The sequence below is a fragment of the Plectropomus leopardus genome, chromosome 1 (genome assembly GCF_026936395.1).
Source record: "Plectropomus leopardus strain MGB_pleo_1.0 chromosome 1, ASM2693639v1, whole genome shotgun sequence".
NCBI classification, from domain to species: Eukaryota; Metazoa; Chordata; class Actinopteri; order Perciformes; family Serranidae; genus Plectropomus; species Plectropomus leopardus.
Genome location: NC_142176.1, coordinates 27,237,987 through 27,253,600, shown reverse-complemented (window position 1 = coordinate 27,253,600; position 15,614 = coordinate 27,237,987). Strand labels below are relative to the sequence as shown.

The following is a 15,614-nucleotide window of genomic DNA, read 5'->3' as shown; positions in this document are numbered from 1 at the left end:
TGTTTTGTTCACCATCACGTATATTTCTTCAATTTCTCCCTGCGCTGTCTCTCTCTCCATGTATGCTAGCCAGTTGGTATTATGTTTAAATAAAATTTGAATTTGACATCTTTGAATGAGAGAAACATAATTTGGCAGTTTGATTTAACATGTAAAATCATGAATTCAAAAGTTTCCATCACTATGCTATGTCAATATTTTTGAGATGGATCAATGTTCGTGTTATACACTGTGAATGGTGGACAGCTGATTATTGGTCTTTGAATGTGTGGGAACCCTGATATTGTTTGCATTATAGGGCTGTTTACATATAAATCTCCCATATAAAGGCTATATACTACCTTTTCACAAAAACTACAGTGAAAGTACTCAGGAAGTGATTTTCTTTCATTCTTTCATCTCTCTCTTTAAAATCTCAGAACAATAAACAAAACAAATAAATCAGTGAACAGATAAAAAGGCCTTGGCTGAAACAAATGACAAAGACCACAGTGATGAAGGAGTAAATGAATAAACGAAAAGTAAACGTAAACTCTTCATTCACACTTGGTGGATGTAATTTCTCTGCCAAACTGGGCAAACAGTTTACTGTATCTCTCCTAAGGGGTTTTAAAATGGGTTCAAAAACCCTCAATTGTGGGTTGAAAGTCAAGTAATTTGCTCAAGTTTAGTCCAGTGTCTCAACAAATCCAGTAATATTTCTCTGTAAGTGTAAGAATTTAAAGGATAATAATGGAAATATGTAGATACATAAATAGTTTATTGAATCTTCACAAGGAATCCAGTCATTCACCCATAATGAAAGAGAAGCGATGTAAGCTGGTGTAACTGTATCATAAAAGCAGCTGTCTTCAGTAAACTATTGAGACGTGCAGCCTACATGCAGCCTGTCTGTGGTGTTGAGCTGTAGATTAGTAAACTGTCTCCCACAGTGTGACAGCCTTGTGTCCGCGGAGTGTCAGTCTGCTGCTGGGCAGCGGAGGTCATGACCTTTCACTCTCCAGGGACGCAACTTGACCCGGCACAAGCTGACAGACACGTGTGCGTTCCTTTGATGCGTCACATAGATTAGGTTGTTACACCTTACCAGCGTTAGTAAATAAAGCCCCAGCAGCATGCAGGTCTGTATTTACAGCCTCTGTTAGGAGAATATCTTATTTCAGCATATCTCACAGAAATTAAGACAGAAAAAAGAAAGACTATGAGAAAAAGGGATGTGTAAGTGTCCGCAAGGGCCACATCAAAGGTCACGGTCAGTTTTTGCCTCTCTTTTTAAGTGAGATAATATACATAAATGTATGTATTTATTAGCATAATTCCTATAAACTAAAATCATGAAAAAGCATTTCTAGGGGAGCTATGCAGTGTTTAAATCACAGAGATGTCTTAATGCAACATTATCTTCAATCACTGAAGATCACAAACATTATTTTTAATCAATGCAATCGTTAATTTACACTAAACGAAATACTAAAGAAATAATCTAATATTTTTTCTGCGTACACAAAAAGGCTAACAGGTCTCTCAAATTTTGGTGGCAAATTTGTTCTTGCTCACTTCCTCTTTTCCCAGATTATCCATCCATTTAATAAGTGCGGCATATAAAGATGGTTATTTAAAAGCATCATTACAAAACAGGTGTATCTTGGAATGGTTGCAATAAAAGGCTACTCTAAAATGTGCAGTTTGATCACACAACACAACACAGATGTCATGAGTTTGGAGGGAGTGTGCCATTGGCATTCTGACTGCACGCTTCCTCAAAACTTATGACATCTGTGACATTGTGAGTGTCATAAAACAAGGATACAAAAGTGAAGGACCAATCAAAGTGAGAAAAATATTGCCAGCAAAACCACTGTTTCCCTATGGTACAGTGTGCCTGTTGAGCGCTCTTCTTTTGCTGATAAGAGATGTGTTTTTCTAGCAGTTTTTGCATAAAAACTAAAATATTTTCAACAGGTGCTAGGTGAGATAGCAATAGATGCACATTTCCCATAACAATGCATATGCAATTTTGATTTTGGGGTGAAATCCCGCTTTAATTATGCTCAGACTCTGTGCTTGTTGTTCTACAGATGGAGATGGATGTTGTCTATTGTGTTAGGTGTCAGCAGTGGTCGCATTACTCACCAAAGCTGAGAAATTAATTTTCAGGCTGTGCTGCAAAGAACAAAGTATGCTTTCACTATCTGCTGTTATTATATGTAAATAAACTCATACTTATCATGACATCCAATTCATTACACTGCGTAAAACTACAGTATGGCATACAGGCAACATTTTACAAGAGACAAAACTGGATTCAATACTATTTTTTTTTGTCAGAGTTTTCATGTAAAAGTGCCAGAAAGTGGGTCTCAACATCATCGTGAGCATTTTACTGTCGGAGTAGGAAGTAAGATGATCAGAGTAAACTCTCTACCTCATCATGACTGAAGAGCAGGCGGCTCTAGACCAGGTTTGTGTCTGTGGAGGACTGTGGATGATTGTCCAGTCATTTATATCTTCCAACTGAGTGAGCTTTAGGTCTTGTACTCTGCGTTTGCATAAGAATAGAATCAGGTCCTGTGAACTTCCCCAACCTATTGACCCAGCTCCCTCAACATGAATAGCTCTGCTATGAGGCTCCCCAGCCTCTCAAACAGGCTTTAACCATGCCTTAAGTCCCAATCATGGTAATTTAATATATCTTAAGCCCCTGGCTGTTTTGCTGGAGCCCCTCTACAGTTTGTTTTAGGCATTCTCCGCTTCTCACCTCATCAGCACCGCTCCTTATTTGGCAAATTTAAGGGGCTGCTGTGGCACTACAAGTTCATTTTCAGCAGCTAAATAAGCCCGGATTCTATATAATTAGGAAAATGTTTTTTTTTCCTTATTGCTATTCAGTCTTTTGATTTAGAAGAAGAGGAAAATCTCGCCAAGATTATACAGATGAAGAACATCATGATCAAGCAAGGCTGAGGCTATCTCAAATGTATCAGAGGCTCATTAGCAGCTTTATGTCCACTAATCTGGAGTCTGTCATCAATACATCTTCAGTAGCAGAACTGTATTTACATATTATCTAGAGGTAATGTAGGCAAAACAGCTCAAACTGCTTTTCTGGGTCTGAAAAATCCTCTTAAAACAGTGAAATATTGATATTTTCAGTAATTTACAGATATATAGAGAGTCTGTTAAAAAAAGCACAAACCAATTGGGACTGGGACTGTAACATAGTTGTAATTCTTACATTTTTCTCCTGTATCTGGGTGTATACGTTTGTAAAACATTTACTTCCCACAATTATGAACTGTTCACTATCCATTCACACTTTTGTATGGTTTTATAGCCACGTGTGCCATTTGTCTTGTATTTTAAAAGGTGCCAAAAAAGTTAAAAAAAAAAAAAAAAATTGTTTTAAATGAATGCATAGAAAGTTGCCAAAATAAACCTGGACCTGGCATATTCAGCAAAGAATGCGTACTGTAACAGCTGCAAGTGTGTCATGTGAACGTGGTTTCAGCACACACAACAGAATCAAAGCTAAATTCAGGGCCTCACTGAGCAATGCAAACCTCGCCAATCTGACTTTTATGCCTTGGCGATAGCTGTGGCCGGAGGCATTACATCTGTGGGTTATCTGCCCATTCGTCCCATTCTCATGAACTTTATATCTCAAGAAAGGCTTACGTGAATTTATTCAAATTCGTCACGAATGTCCACATGGACTCAACGATGAACTGATTAGACTCTGGTGGTCAACAGTCAAGGTCACGGTGATCTTACGTCTGTCTCATTATTGTGAAAGTGATATCTCAAGAACATAATTTCTCTTAAAGTTGGCATAAAACGTTCACTTGTACTCAAGAATGAATTAATTAGATTTTGGTGGTCAAAGGTCAAGGTCACTGTGACCTTACACAACATGTTTTTTGCCATAACTGAATAATTCATATGTTAATTATAACAGAATTTCACACAAATATCTAATAGGATAAAAAAGTGACAAAATTTTATATCCAAAGGGTCAAAGGTCAACTTCCCTGTGACATCAAAATGTTCTGCTAAAAAATGTTTCTGGCAATTACTCAACGTCATAACTGTGCTGATTTTATAGATCCTCTGTGCTGCCGGGCTGAAGATGTGTGTAAAGTGTCCACGCTTTAGAATTTATAGCATCTTTACAGCACCATCAATACCTGAAGCATCGTCAACTGTCACAGCTACATAGTCTGGACAGACTTAGACGTAAACTGCATCTTGGCTGGATCGTGCAGGCATACAACTGCAGGGAAGCAATTCCATATTTTTCTTAAGTTGTTATCAAGTGGAAAGAGATGAAGTGGAAAAGACAAATGGCAGGGAAAGAATAGAGCATGGACGCAAGAAAGAAAGGGGGTTGCCAAAAGAAAGACTGAGGGCACTGATTCAGCTCAAAGAGATGACCACTAAGAAAGGAGAGGAAGAGACAAAAGATTACAGCGATGTATTTAGTTCAGTTCAGAGTTCAGAGAGTTCGTCATTCACACATGACAGGCTTACACATTGCAAGCAAGATTTCAAAGGCTTTAAGCGGCTGGATAGTTTAAAAAATTGCAGAGATGCCCCCCAAAACGTCGAGTGCCAGAAAGGTGCCATATCACAAATCTAAAACCAGCAAAATCACCTGAAAACTCAAAGTAACAGAACAGCTTGCTGTCTTGCAAATTAGACTTTTTTTTCTAGCGATTATATTTTTAATTTATAGCAGATTGTTGCGTTCACACTTCAAGAAAAAGTGCTTGACACTGAAGATCATCCCTCATAATGAGCTACATGATTCTGGTATAAGGGTTCATATTCTGGTAGTGAAAACATCCAGGAAACCAAAAATAACAGTTAACCAAAATCACCCAAATGACTACAAAAAGATGCATAACAGCTAAAAATAGATGCAAAACCTGCAGAGAGTCTGTGTGACTTTGTCATATTTAGGAGAGTTGGTGGGGCCCTTTTGCATGGGCCCATTTTCTCATAATCTGCCCATGGTTGTAACGGTTAAAAGTCTTCCCTTGTTTACTTTTGGACAGATTTCACATTAACAAATATTACTACTTTGGAGTCACTAATACATTTAGAAAAGCAAATCATCCAATTTACTCAAGTTTAAGGATCTGCTTTGAAAAGCTGTGTGCAGGTCGGTGCTTCAGTGGAGCCGTTGAGTGATGAACTGTGGCTGTAACCACATGACAGAGTCATTTGGATACACAGTACATGAGAGCATCATGGATGCAAAACAGCAAAGACCTGTCACCTTGCGTGAATATACAAAGGTATAAAAGGAAAGACGTACACACTGTCACTTCCAACATATAGACTGAGTACATACAGTGAAATAAAGTAAACTTGGTGTAAAGAAATGTGTCTGACAGAATAAATGAGAAGCCGGTGTCATTTCGGCACCACCTGCTGGAAACTTGCAGTTTTCCATTGTCACCTGCATTTATCTCCTGACACATGCAGAGTGAACTGTTAAAAGTTATTTTAATAACTATGTGGCATGCTAGCGTGTGTAGCATGCTACAGTAGAGGCATGTCATATCACAAGTATACTTTTTTAAAAACCAAGCCGTGTTTTTTACTAAACCTAACCATGTGCTTTTGTTACCTAAACTTGGGGGTTTGATCTCCAGATTTTGCTGAACAGTGAGTCCTCCTGACTTTAACGCTGCTCTTTGCAGTTACAGACATGCAGGCAGCAGCACAGAGGGAAAGAGAGAGACGGCACTGTAAGGTGAAGAAATGGTGAATTTACAGCTCACAGCTAGTTAATACGATAGTCTCTGGCTTTTGTTGATATCTAGTGTTGGCAAAAATTGCGCATTTCGGACCTATCGTTAGCACCACTGGCTTGTTTACTTTTTGACGTAGATGCTGCTGTCACACTGAACGTCCTGTAGAACCAGTTTGGACTTCAGTGTTCGTATTGAACAGGCAAATCTGATTCAGCTGGTATAATTCTGAGTTGGTTACAACCCTAATATTTTCACTGACCTCCATGCTGCTTTCTACTGTTTACTAACATTATTCTATGTCATATTTGTGATGGTGCGAATTAACAAACTAGTAAAAAAGACACCAAAAAAAAAGACAGTCATACTAATTTACTGCATACAAGCTCTGATCTACTGGCAATGAGAAAATAATCTTATCTTTTCCAGTATTAAAAAAAAAAACCTTCATATATGTGCTAATTTATATAGGTGATAGGTATAGGTGAAAATGGGGTATTAAAGAGCTAAACAGCAAATTATACATATAAGTAAAGCTCTCAACCCTCCACCTCTGTCTTCAATGCAGTGCATTGTTTTAGTTCACTGGGATGGCTGATGAGCTTGGAGGATGGAGCGCATGGACTGGTCCTGAAACAAGGACCTCATCAAAGTTTGGGACACAAAAACCTTTCAGCTCTGCAGATAAATAAACCCCGGAGAGGAGAAATGTGTGGAAGACAACAAAGCACACGTTTGTTTCTTTTCTCTTCACATCCCAATCAAAGCTTCTAATTAACACGGTTTCTTTTCAGATAGCGGAGATCAAATAGTAGCAATTATCTGTGCAAACTTTGATGAGGTGGAATCCCATGCATTCATGGCTGCACATTCAACAATAATCTTGGTCCACAGCCTGGTTCACTGCACAAACAGAGCTTAGAGAGGCCCACTCTGATCTCTAATGAAGGTCCATACAATGATCCATGTCGTGCCAAAAAAATTGTAGGACACAGAGCTGACACACACACACACACACACACACACACACACACACACACACACACACACACACACACACACACACACACACACACACACACACACAAACACGGTTTCCAATAATGATATGAAAAACTCTTGGGATTCAGTAAGGTTAGGCAGTTAGGTTTTATAAAGGTTAGAGAAAATACTAGATGTATAGAGAAACCTGGAGTCTCTAGTTATACAGCAGGACACTCAATTCTCACCTTACACTTTTAACAACCAAGCCACATCTCAGATGTGTTTCAGCCAAACCAGACAAAAGGCCACTCAGGATGGTCATCTCTGTGCTTCAGCTTGGAAGTATTCATGATTTGAACACACAAAGCTGAAATTGTTTTAGCGATGCTAGTGGTTCTAGGGATGAATGTCAGAGGGTCAGTCCAACGCATCCATGTGCATTTCTCATTTATCCAGATGTATGCAGTACTTCCCACATGCATTTTCACTAAAACATTTCTATTCAAAACGGAACTGACAGTGACACTTATCTCTGTGCTCTCTTCAAAGCCAGACTCCAATGTTAAGGTTTGGGGTTTTGGGGTTTAGTTTTTTTTTTTTGGTATGAAAATGCATGTTTGGGAAGCACTGAGCAGACTACTTAATAAATAAGACTTGGTTTTACTGCACGTTTTGTGTGAGAGTCTGTGTGAAAGTTGTTAAACGTGGTCCCCAATCAATCAGTAAAACAATTTCTTGGCCATTTTCCATGGAGGCATGCAAGAAAAACAAAGTTTTCTTTAAAAATTTAAATTAAAATGGTTCATTTTGTTGGTGAAGAATTCCTTTACGTACTGGAGCTTACCTATGTAAAGTTGTGGCTCATTTCAGACAGTGGCCAGTTTGTATATATCAGACAACTTATATATATAAAATGTAAGTTTGATGAATGATTGATTTCCTGCCTTTTGATCTTTACTAGTTAACACATAGACCGAGATTGAGAATGTTACTCAATGCACAGCTGACATTGTGAGTCATTCAACACACCTAAAATGTAAATACGACAACTTTGACGATTGCATTTGTTTTGTTTTTTTTTGCCTTCTTGCATGGCATTTGCTTTAGTAATGAGTTTCACACAGATTAGGCAAACTGTGAATATTCTATTTTCTTTGCGGAAAAAGTATAAGAAATTAATCAAATGTGAACCAAATGCGGCATCAAACCATAAATTAAGGTTTAACCAATGTGATCTCATCCCTGCTCCTCATATTTTGCATATTAAGGCCCAGGCACACTAAACTGACATCAAAGAACTAGCAGCGACAAGGGCTGACTGTTGAGTTATCTCACTTCACCTTGTCCTGGCCAAAAAGCTGCACATGAACACAACGCAAACACTTCAACCGACCGTCAATCAGCATGCATGTTCTGAGTCTGTGTGAAAGGAAAAAACTCTCCATACCAGCAGACGGCTTTCGTCTGTAATACTTGGGCTGTACCCAAATCAGAATTATGCCAGTTGAATCAGATTTGAGTATTTGTTTATTCATTTAGTTTTCCATACAAAGTTTTAAAACCTAATTGGGCTCCGGGGGACGTTCAGTGTGACAGTGGCATCCACTTCACATGATAAACAAGCTAACAGTGCTACTGACGGATAGCACATGCACAACATTTTTTGCCAACAAAAGCCTGTGACTGTATCACTGTATTAACTTGCCGTGAGCTGTAAATTCACCCCTTCTTTACCTGTGGTCCCTGTAGATGTGGTCTCTCTCTGTCTCTCTGTCCGTGCTGCTGCCTGCATGTCTGCAGCTGAAAAGAGTAGTGTGAATGTCAAGAGCACTCACGCCACAGTAAAACTTATGCTGCACAGAAAAAAATGACTGCTCGACTTGAAGCTATCTCAGTCAACTTATAGTCTCCAACTGGTGATTCAAGCCCTAGTAATCGCCATTCAGAGGGAAACCAGAATACCGTCCTCAAGCTTGTTAACCAGTTAGCACAATAAAAATACAATGCAGTGTTGAAAGAGCAAAGCATATCTAGTGTGTGCCAGTGAACCATAACACAAACCACCAAAATGTTTCTGCTAAACAGCTCAATGGTTAAAGAAAAATAATATGTTCTTTTCGACCTCACTCTGGCTTGACTTGAGTGACTTGACTTTAGCCCTTTGTTTACGTTCCTCAATTCCATCTCTCTTCTTGTGTGCTGAGCCGAACTGCCAGTCAGAGTGATTTCATTCACATACGGGCTCAGCACTCTCCAACACCGATTCAACACGCTGAATCAGTGGAAAAGAAGCTGACAGAGGCTGACGAGGGCCAACAGTGTGGGACACACCGTAGTAACTAGCACAACAGACACTCACCGGCAGCCCAACTATGACCAACGGCCGACTGTCGGCTTGGTGTGTCAGGGCCTGTGTGCAGAAGCCCCAGACCTTAAATACTGAAATGATGCCAGGGAAGCCTTTTGCATTTTATCTAGATGCAGAAGAGGTCATTGTTCAGAATTGGTTTGCGGTTACGTCTGAGCAACAAAACTACTTTGTTATGGTACAATGAAACAATTGCGGATGTCGCTAACACCTGTGTCCTGGGTCAAAGTCTGGTGTTTATTTGACTCCAACCTCCACTCCAGCCCATCGTAATGCTACAGTTGTTAGCTTTTATGAAAACAACTTTTGTGCCATATTTGCTGAAACCCTGTCCCTATATTCTTATTTTTTTAATGCACATTATCTGTCAGATTTAGTGCTGTGTGACTATTGGGACAAAAAAAGAATTGTTATTTAAAAATCTTTTATTCTAAATTTTATTTTATTTTCATTCTATTTATTTTCTTTTTAAATATTATTTATTTATTTGTTTCAATTTTTTTAAATTAAAGTTACCAAACTCTGCTTAAACAAATTTACATGCTCTATAATCTACATTCTATGCTCTGAGCATCTATAAATGATGCAGATGGGTTTATATTGGATTTGGTGAAAAGCCCAGCGCACTACCCTTGAATCTAAACCTAAATACTAGTAAAAGTAAAAGTATGCCTGCCATAATGAGGACCTGAAAATTACCATTTTTATTATGTTTCTTCTTGACCAAAAAAGGCTTACAGAGGTGCAACATCCCACACGTACACATGTGGACTCATGCACACAAACACACAGAGGGTTCATGAAAACAGGATCCCTGTTCCTGAACGACAGAGATGGGGAAAAGGCTGAATTGCATCAGGAGAGCACACAATCACAGGGCCACAGTGTGTCTCTGTAGCCAGGCAAGGCAATGTGTGCGTATCAGGTTTTGTGAGGCTCTGACGAGATGTGACAGCCCAGCTCTCACTCAAAGATCCCCAAATTTGGTCCATTTTTCTGCCTTTTCCATTTACAATGCTTCAGTGGAGATTTCTTTATTTCAGAATGGACAATGGTCTCTTTCTTTCTCGTTCCCTACATCTCCCTCTCTCTCTCACACACACACACTCACACAAAGCTTTGCTGGCAGACGCACGCACACTTGCTTGCTGTCATGCTCATTTTGATGGTAATTAATGACATCACCACTGCGTGCGGGTGCATGGTGGTGTGTGTGTGTGTGTGTGTGTGTGTGTGTGGGTGTGTTAGAGGGGGTGCATTTGTTTGTTGAGCAAACCGTGGGAACAGGGAGCTCTCCAGGGTGGCGAGTCAGGACCTCCAACAATACATATGCTGTTGCTTTTCACCCAAACACCCTCCCTTCCCAAGAGAATCATTCCTCTCCTCTCCTTTCCTGTCCCCCTCTTTCCCTCCTTTTTTGCTCCACGACTTTCCCTCCTTCATTTGCACTTGTCACAGTGTGGAGTGTGAGATTACTGCCCCCTCTCTGTCAGTGAGGCTCATCAGCTTTGACTTTGGGTCTCTGCTGAAGATACACTGTGTCACCTGCAAGTCTTGTGTTGTGCTCCTAAAGTGTGTAAACATGCTGGCACACAGTCATCATGCAGAAAATGGGTAATTTGGCTCTGCACATTGAGAACATTGATGGATTTGGTGTAGAAATTCTATTGTGCAACCTGTGCAGTCTCCTCTCTAAAACACTCACATCCAATCACATTACTTTGAAGAGTAGTTTTTTTCGTGTACTTCCACCTCTAAAATCAGCAACTCTGCTTTCACAAAGGTACATTTAGTTTTAAACGTCCCCTCCTTCCTGAGACTCTTTGACAAAGCTTTTCTTTACAGAAATGATAGCTACTGCAGGCCTACCACTTTGCAAACCATCACCGAAGAAAGGAGACAGATTTGTTGGTGGGATGTATTAATTTTCAATTTGTTACTGTCACAATGCCACATTGGCTATTTTACCCCAAAAATACTGAGAAAAAGAAGAGCGATAGGCCATGTGCTCTGTCAACTTCAGGGGGAAATTTAGGATCTAAAGAAAAAAAATGGTCACAGGAAAAACTGGAGTGATGAAGAAAGTTATATTAAAGAAATAATTTAGTCAAGTATATTGGTGGGGAAAAAAATGGCTTTTAATAAATCAAGATTCTGTTACTGCATTACCTATTTATTTATTTATTTATTTATTTCAAAAACATACTTTAGTATACTGTTTAGCTGTAAAATGAGAAAATTTGTGACCTGGCTGGCATGTTGGAAATAGTCGACTGAAGAACCAAGCACTGCCCACTGGCCAGACCAACCCTTACTCACTTTACAGGTAAACTTTACAGAAAATGTTTCTGAAAACATTTGGGGCAAGAAATAAGCACACAACAGCAGAAACCTGATTCATATTAGATCAGCGCGACCTAGTTTGACAGTTCATGGGAAGTGATAGACATAGTTGACAGCTGCTTTAGAGACTCATTGCTCTAATTGGTTGTTTTCATTCCAATGCAGTAAGGCCATTAAAAGTGCTGCAAGTATCCACTGTATAAAATAATGGGCACTGCTAGCCAGATGTCAGCCATCAGGGTTCCCAATATCTTCTTGGACAACATTTTAAAACTTTTCCATGACTACTAAAGGACGCACAATAAAATTTCCATGAGAAATCTCAACATGAATGACGTCAAAATCTCCTACCTACATGCAACAATAGATATCGAGATTTACATGGAACAACCAGAGGGTTATGAGGTGAAATCTACCTGAAACATTGGTGTATAAGCTGGAGAAGTCACCGTGTAGGCAAATGTAAGCCACTTAGTTTCACGTATTACCAGTGTGTTTTGTGTCTGTCCATCTCTATGTATTTGTAAAAGAGCACTAAAACTCATATTTTAAAAGCAAACTCCGAGCACTGACATGGTACAGGAAAGGCCTTTTCAGTCACACACTGCCAAAGAGCACATGCACTTTCCAGCCCACAGTCTTGCCTAGCAACCAGTCTGCAGTAAGACAGCAGCAGCGGCATAGCAATGAGAATGTCCAAAACTTTGTCAAAGCAGCCCTGCAGACCCGAGAAGGCCTTTTTCCATTTGAGTGTCTATTTCTGGTCTAATTTAACCAGAAACAAATAAATACAAGGAATGTATGTTTAATGTTGTGGTTCCATTGAAAGGCCAAACTCAAACAGATGTTGACAGTCGAGTATTTCTGTGAGAATTTTGTCCATAAGAGGCAGAAGTCTAATTGTCTCTCTCTACTTTCTCTCTTTATTTGTACTTTCTTTTATTTCCGTTACTGCTCAACCCATTTCTTTATTTAAACACACTCTGACAAATACCTTAAGATTAAGGTATACGAGGGCACTGATATAAAATTCTCTTTTGGGATAACTGTTATTAATGCCTGTGTGAAAACTCGGGCATACACAGGAAGTGGAGAGTAAATTTCACGGTCCAAAAACAGATATAATTCCAAACTGTATATTGATTAAGCTCAACTGTAATAATGAATATTCGTCTCCTCCTGGAATCATTACACTGAGCACAAACACAGCAGACTAAGTGTTACTACAAACAAATGTTAAAGTGTAGCAGACCAAACGGTAGGAAACAAAAACACATACACAAAGACAAAAATGTGATTCTATTCTGTCATATCACCTGTGCATTTAAGTGCTTCCTCTACCAGGAGCACTGATAATTAAAATGTAATGTTACCAAAAGTAACCAATTATCAAATCTCAAAAGGCCTAAAATCAAGTAGATTTTCTGCTGCTAAATCACAATGTTTGTTTTCAATAACTTCTGCCCGCATCACAAACATAAAATAAAACTGTTCTGAGAAAATGCTGCCTTAACTGTTTTTGCCCCCCTGAAAAAACAAAATAAAAAATACATATATATATGTGTATTTATTATTCTGTGCCTGTGAAGAGTAAATAACTTCCCATATCAGCAGCTGGTATGGAGTCTAATTGTCATTAAAAAAGAAAACTGGAAGACTGTCCTGACACTAGTTAGTCAGTGAGCATATTAACAACACAAAATATTAAAGAATAAAGCATATATTCCATGCACCAGTAAACAAAAACACAAACCATCAGGAAACATTTCTACAAATATTTTTCTTAATATAACAACTTTGTTTCGACCTCACTCCTTCTTGACTTTAGCTGTTTGTTTACTTTCCTCACTTCGGTTTCTCTTCTCGTGCGCTGGGCTGAACAGCCAATGACAGTGATTTCATTCACTGATGGGCTCTGCGGTCTCCGACACCAATTTAACATGCTGCATGTGCTGGAAAAAAAAAGCCGACTTGGGCCGACTGGGGCCGACTGGGGCCGGACCGGGACAAACTGCAAAGACTAGGGCGACAGACGCTCACCACCCAACAGTGACCGACAGCTGACGTGTGTGTCAGGGCCTTTAATTACTCCACCCACAAAAACAGTCATTTCACTTACTGGTCTACTCGTGCATCGCTCAATAAGTGTGTGAGGTAAAGTATTGAAAATATTCCAAATATAGTTTACACTTCAACTAATGTAGATTTTTTTTTAGTCAGCTAAAATAATTTTTGCTGCGCCTTGTCAACAGCAGTACAATGCTTAGCCTCCATGCTTGTAGATGGTTGAGCAAAGCGACACAATACATAAAATAAGCTAGGCTAATAAGTTTTTATCAGCGTGAGGTCATGGTGATTTGGTCTATGAACTATTTCATTGCTATTCTGTTGCTAGGGCAACAGCTTTGGTCCCACGTTTACTTCCTGTCAGCAACAGCATTAACAAACATCCTGACAGAAAAAAAATACTATGTTGAGATTTTCATTTCTATTATAATAATCAAATACTATCTCCTCTACTCTCATGAGGGCTCGGGGGCAGGTGGAGCTCCTAATTAGCAAAACCATTCAGTTTGGATACCTCACACATGTTTTAATGCAGCTGTGATTTCTACTTCTTTCAATCTAGGCAGGGAGCTTGTGGCCTTTGTGCCCGAATCAAAGCACTCCCCTGCTATGAATAGTGATTTTTCTGGTTTTCCTCCTCACCAGTGCCGGCAGAGAGGTCTTCCCCCGTGAGACTTTCCCCTTTGACCCCAACAAATGGACTCTTGTCAACTGAATAAAAAAGTAGTGATTGGCCTTTAGTGATGCCTGTTGTTTGGGCAAGGGACATTTGATGAGTAATCACAATGACAGAAAGGATCCTATGGAAAGATTGGTGGAGCTCAGCAGGCTTCGGGATGTCTTGTGATACGACATCGGCATTACAAGCTCTGGACAGTGAGGGGGTTAATTCTGTTGGTTAACTTACTGGGTCCTCTCTCAACAAAACTCACTGAATCAACAACAAACTTTAGTCACGAGAGTATTTTCTGCTCTGTGTGTTTCTTTTTCAGCTGAGATAACATAAAACCCTGAGAGAAAGCATGGAGATGTGATTAATGATTGTCAGTGTCATGTGGCAATTAGGTATTGTGGACGTTTAGAAGGGCAGGAGCTTTTCAGGAGTGTGCTGATGAGTCTTATTTAGACCACGAGAGCCTCTGGTATCTCGCTGAGTGGCCCGGTGAGACCCCTTGGTGAGGACAGTGAGAAAATGTAGGTTGTTACGTCCATCTTAAAGCCCAGATGGACTCTGCAGCCTGCTCCAATCAGCTCACAAAGGTGATATAATTGCCAGGGCAGGATGGGACAAGGCCACCGCCTTTGGAGTTCTTCAGTCTCCTCCTTTTCCCATTGCACCTATTCTATCCCACTCTATGCTCACTGATTATACTCCCCTCCCTCATTGTCCCATTATCCCCCCTTCAACAACAGGCCAATTTGTCCCTCCAGCTTGGCTCCCGCCTCCCCTCCTGCTGCGTTATTTAGCCCCTCTTCTGCACTTCAATGGCGGGTACTGATTAGAGAACTTCCACGACCTCTTCGCTATCCCTCAAAAATCCCTCCTCCCTTTCCCAGCAACCTTTAATCTGATTACAGGCTTTCTGCAGCCTTTCAAAGAAGGCCAGTCCCAGGAGGACAATAGCAGACCAAGTGGTTTCACAAACACACTCCCCAGGGTCGTATGATTCACAAGAAGAGCTGCATCCACTCTCGTCGGCATCAAGCCACTGCAAGGCCTGTCTGCACGGTGATTTAAGAGAAACATCTCTGTTACAGTGGTCCTAGCTTTCACCTATTGGACCCTGTTATCAAAATAACAAAGCAAACTCGTGTAGTTTCTAAAAAGACTGGACTCGAGTGAAGTCTGACAGAGCTACAGATTTGTCAAAATGTTCTTAATATTCAACATTAAAAGATTAAATCAGTGACCTCCAGTCCAGTTTTTCCCTCTGAAGTTTGCAGGAAACAGCTGCCTCACATCACTAGGGGATACTACCTGTTTCCTTATCTACTAGAATACTATTTAGTATGCCAGTGAAAGATTTAGTATGTACCAATACATCGTACGTCAAATGAAGTATGCCAAAAATACCATTATGTCCTACTGCATGTGG

At 39.9% G+C, this 15,614-nt stretch overlaps 1 long non-coding RNA gene across 1 annotated transcript in view; it reads right to left on the bottom strand.

Annotated features, from left to right (window-relative positions):
* The window catches only part of LOC148190430 (uncharacterized), a 29,941-nt gene that overhangs the window by 10,297 nt on the left and 4,030 nt on the right, over window positions 1-15,614 (bottom strand). The gene's annotated exons all lie outside the window — the stretch shown is intronic.